We start from the raw sequence: 5,875 nt of genomic DNA on the forward strand, positions 1-5,875 counted from the left end.
CCGCCGCTGTGCGCGTATACCCGTTCCCCGTAGGGAGGAGCAAGCCGCCGCTTAGAGACGAAGCATAAAGTGTCCTCATTCCACATAGGGCAAGCTGGATGAATCCATTTTACCCAGGACGGCCGAAGCGGCGTGGACCAGGGGAGAACTGAACTTTATACTTCACACCACAGTAAGTCTACGTGTCCTCTTCCACATAGGGCAAGCTAGAACTAACTATCTTACCCAGGACTGCCGAAGCAGCGTGGACCAGGGGAGGAACACACTTTTCATAGAAACGTAAGGCATCCATGACTGCCATAGTGCGTAAGCCGCCGCTGTGCGCGTAAACCCGTTGCCCGTAGGGAGGAGTCAAGCCGCCGCTTAGAGACGAAGTATGAAGTGTCCTCTTCCACATAGGGCAAGCTAGAATGAACTATCTTACCCAGGACCGCCGAAGCAGCGTGGACCAGGGGAGAACTGAACTTTATACTTCACACCACAGTATTGAGTAATGTGCCCTCTTCCACATAGGGCAAGCTAGAATGAACTATCTTACCCAGGACCGCCGGAGCAGTGTGGACCAGTGGAGGACTACACAATCATGAGGTTTGATATCGACTTGTGTGTTTCAATAGGGTACCGATGGTATGTTTTGAACCGATTTGATTTAGCCATTCTGAAGTCATCACTTGGTTGAAGCGCTGAACTAGGGAGGGGCATCGTTTACATATATATTGGTTTTCGCATGCTCTACTAGGTTAATGTCATAGGGTTGGCTATCGAGCATGCCCAAGTGATGACTTGATTGTGTGCTTGCTTGAATTCTTCACATTTCATACCATCGGTTAGTTGTCGAATCATTCCTCGATCATAACCTTCGTTCTTGGTTCATGTATGCTCTCTTCCACATAGGGCAAGCTAGAATTAACTATCTTACCCAGGACCGCCGAAGCAGCGTGGACCAGGGGAGAACTATACTTTGTCTTGTATGCCCTCTTCCACATAGGGCAAGCTAGAATGAACTATCTTACCCAGGACCGCCGGAGCAGCGTGGACCAGTGGAGGACTATACTTTGTTCATTACACCACAGTATTAAGTATGGTGTCCTCTTCCACATAGGGCAAGCTAGAATTAACTATCTTACCCAGGACCGCCGAAGCAGTGTGGACCAGGGGAGGACTATACTTTATACTTCACACACTAGCCAAATTGAAGTCATCACTTGGTTGAAGCACTGAACTAGGGCGAGTCTATCGTTTACTTTGCATTGGGATAATACGCTGCATGCTCTCTTAGGTTAATGTCATGTGATTGGCTATAGAGCATGCCCAAGTGATGACTTTGTTTCAAGCTCAACAGGTAGGGTATTGAGTCCTCTTCCACATAGGGCAAGCTAGAATTAACTATCTTACCCAGGACCGCCGGAGCAGCGTGGACCAGTGGAGGACTATACTTTGTTCATTACACCACAGTATTAAGTATGGTGTCCTCTTCCACATAGGGCAAGCTAGAACTAACTATCTTACCCAGGACCGCCGAAGCAGTGTGGACCAGGGGAGGACTATACTTTATACTTCACACACTAGCCATACTGAAGTCATCACTTGGTTGAAGCGCTGAACTACGGCGGGGTAATCGTTTACAGGTTATAATCATATAGCTGCATGCTCATTAGTAGATAATGGAATATTGTATGGCAATATGAGCATGCCCAAGTGATGACTTTGTTTCAAGCTCAACAGGTAGGGTATTGAGTCCTCTTCCACATAGGGCAAGCTAGAATGAACTATCTTACCCAGGACCGCCGGAGCAGCGTGGACCAGTGGAGGACTCTATACTTTATACTTCACACCACAGTATTGAGTACGACTTGCATAAAGCCCCTAATGAGAACCACGAGGGCTCTCTCAATGTAGAACCACGAGGGCTCTAGTACCGATTCTCTCGGTACGGCTTGGTCCGTGTTCCTTTATGCATGTACTCGCAGAAAGTCTCAACCCGGAGGTCTTGACTTTGATTGTCATAGTTGGACTACGACGGGGCATCCGACCATTGCTGATCGAACACCCCTGATTCACCATCTTTCGGGTAGGCGGTACGCGTACCTCCGGACGCGGAAGTCTCAACCCGGAGGTCTTGACTTTGATTGTCATAGTTGGACTACGACGGGGTATCCGACTCATCGAATACCCCAGAAGCACACCATCTTTCGGGTAGGCGGTACGCGTACCTCCGGACGCGGAAGTCTCAACCCGGAGGTCTTGACTTTGATTGTCATAGTTGGACTACGACGGGGTATCCGACTCATCGAATACCCCAGAAGCACACCATCTTTCGGGTAGGCGGTACGCGTACCTCCGGACGCGGAAAGTCTCAACCCGGAGGTCTTGACTTTGGTTGTCATAGTTGGACTATGACGGGGCATCCGACCATTGCTGATCGAACACCCCTGTTACACCATCTTTCGGATAGGCGGTGCGCGACACCACCGACGCGGAAAGTCTCAACCCGGAGGTCTTGACTTTGTATTGTTGGATAGTCCTCTTCCACTATAGGGCAAGCTGGAAATATTCCATTTTACCCAGGACTGCCGAGGCAGCGTGGACCAGGGGAGAACTTCACGGAATCTTCAGGCATCCATGATTGCCATAGTGCGTAAGCCGCCGCTGTGCGCGTCAACTCGTTCCCCGTGAGGAGGAGTCTAGCCGCCGCTAAAAGACGAAGCATTAAGTGTCCTCATTCCACTATAGGGCAAGCTAGAATTAACTATCTTACCCAGGACCGCCGAAGCAGCGTGGACCAGGCGAGGACTATACTTTATACTTCACACCACAGTATTGAGTACGACTTGCATAAAGCCCCTAATGAGAACCACGAGGGCTCTCTCAATGTAGAACCACGAGGGCTCTAGTACCGATTCTCTCGGTACGGCTTGGTCCGTGTTCCTTTATGCTTGTACTCGCGGAAAGTCTCAACCCGGAGGTCTTGACTTTGATTGTCATAGTTGGACTACGACGGGGCATCCGACCATTGCTGACCGAACACCCCTGATTCATCATCTTTCGGATAGGAGGTGCGCCCACCTCCGACGCGGAAGTCTCAACCCGGAGGTTCGGACTTAGAGTTTTTCCCATTTAAAAGTTTTTCTCTTAGCCATACTGAAGTCATCACTTGGTGAACGATTGAACTAGGGCGGGTTAATCGTTTATAGGTATCATGTGGTTTGCATGCTCTCTTAGGTTAAGGTCATGTGGTTGGCTATCGAGCATGCCCAAGTGATGACTTTGTTTCACGCTTGCTTGATTTCTTCATGATTCCCTGTTATATAGTGTAATCATTCGAGAACAGGGAATCTTTGGTTTTGCTCAACAGGTATTGGATGTCAACTTGGTATCTAGATCGCATTAAGTCTCAACCCTTAGGTTCGGACTTGTATAGTGACATCTTGTTACGGTCTTGAGTCTCAACCCGCAGGTTCGGACTACTTAGTGTTTGATCGAATATAATATGGCAACTTGTGCCTAAGTCTCAACCCGCAGGTTCGGACTTCTGTTTATTTGGCCAATGTATGTATAAGGCAACTTGTGCCTAAGTCTCAACCCGCAAGTTCGGACTTGTGTATTTGTTCGAAGTCATGTATAAGGCAACGTGTGCCTAAGTCTCAACTCGCAGGTTCGGACTTGTTAGTGTTTCGTCAACTTTCATATGGCAACTTGTGCCTAAGTCTCAACCCGCAGGTTCGGACTTGTGTATTTGTTCGAAGTCATGTATAAGGCAACTTGTGCCTAAGTCTCAACCCGCAGGTTCGGACTTGTGTATTTGTTCGAAGTCATGTATAAGGCAACGTGTGCCTAAGTCTCAACCCGCAGGTTCGGACTTCTATAGTGTTTCGTCAATTATCATATGGCAACTTGTGCCGAAGTCTCAACCCGCAGGTTCGGACTTCTATAGTGTTTCGTCAATTATCATATGGCAACTTGTGCCGAAGTCTCAACCCGCAGGTTCGGACTTCTGGAAGGATCACTTGGCCACTAATGATCCTTCCGCAGGTTCACCTACGGAAACCTTGTTACGACTTTTACTTCCTCTAAATCATCAAGTTCGGTCAACTTCGATAAAGCAGACGCGGTTCACGAGGATCCAGCGAACGATCATCTCCAAAGACCTCACTAAATAATCCATCGGTAGTAGCGACGGGCGGTGTGTACAAAGGGCAGGGACGTATTCAACGCTGGCTGATGACCAGCACTTACTAGAAGTTCCGAGTTCATATGGACCATTGCAATCCATAATCCCTACTAAGTGAGTATTTGAGTGATTTCCCGTTCCTCTCGGAATAGGAGACACGCTGCTACCCACATTGTAGCACGCGTGTAGCCCAGAACATCTAAGGGCATCACGGACCTGTTATCGCTCGATCTCATTTTGCTAAACACAAATTGTCCTGCTAAGCAGCGTACCGTAAGTGCACTTGCGCACACGAACAGCGAAGGTGTCAGGTCATACTCCACCGAAAGGTCCTAACCCGTTCCAATCGGCATCGACGCATTAACGCTGACTGCGTTCTAGTTAGCATATGTGAGTCACGTTCGTTATCGGAATTAACCAGACAAATCAATCCACGAACTAAGAACGGCCATGCACCACTACCCTTAAATTTGAGAAAGAGCTATTAATCTGTCTCACCTCCATAAGTTCGGACCTGGTAAGTTTTCCCGTGTTGAGTCAAATTGAACCGCAAGCTCCATTTCATTGTGGTGCCCTTCCGTCAATTCCTTTAAGTTTCAACTTTGCAACCATACTTCCCCCGGAACCTGACTTTGGTTTCCCGGAAGCTACTGAGAGCACCTGGTTGTAGCGTCTCCCAATTGCTAGTTGGCATCGTTTACGGTTAGAACTAGGGCGGTATCTAATCGCCTTCGATCCTCTAACTTTCGTTCTTGATTAAAGAAAGCATCCTTGACAAATGCCTTCGCTTTAGTTAGTCTTACGACGGTCTACGAATTTCACCTCTCGCGCCGTAATACTAGTGTCCCCAACTACTTCTGTTAATCATTACCTCCGGTCTGAGTACAAACCAATGAAAGATTAGACCAAGGTCGTATTCCATTATTCCATGCAAGATTATTCTAGGGCGTTTGGGCACCCTGCTTTAAGCACTCTAATTTGTTCAAGGTAAACGTGAGCGGTCGAGCTCTATGTTACACTTGCACCCGTTGAAGGGCACACCATGACACAGACTTGGTGCCCTACCACACCATTGAGTCGCAACCAGATTCCGACTTGGCCCACCGACCACGGGTTGACCGGGTCGGCGGAGCCGGACTGTGTTGGACAAGTATCAACTTCGAACGTTTTAACCGCAACAATTTTAATATACGCTAGTGGAGCTGGAATTACCGCGGCTGCTGGCACCAGACTTGCCCTCCACTTGATCCTCGTAGAAGGATTTATGCTCTACTCATTCCAATTATGAAACATCATTAAAGAGTTTCATATTGTTATTTCTCGTCACTACCTCCCCGTCCCGGGATTGGGTAATTTACGCGCCTGCTGCCTTCCTTGGATGTGGTAGCCATTTCTCAGGCTCCCTCTCCGGAATCGAACCCTGATTCCCCGTTACCCGTTGCAACCATGGTAGTCCTCTATACTACCATCCATAGTTGATAGGGCAGATATTTGCGAGATCTGTCGTCGGTGCGAGACCATACGATCAGCATCATTATCCAGACTTCAACTCAATGACACGGAGAACCCGCGATTGGTTTGACTAATAAGTGCACCAGTTCCCGCGAGGGTCCTGGCATGTTGCATGTATTAGCTCTAGATTTTCCACAGTTATCCAAGTAACTAGGTTGATGATCTCGTAAATTATAGCTGTTATACTGAGCC

This window comes from Anopheles ziemanni, assembly GCF_943734765.1.
Source record: "Anopheles ziemanni chromosome X unlocalized genomic scaffold, idAnoZiCoDA_A2_x.2 X_unloc_45, whole genome shotgun sequence".
Lineage (NCBI taxonomy): Eukaryota > Metazoa > Arthropoda > Insecta > Diptera > Culicidae > Anopheles > Anopheles ziemanni.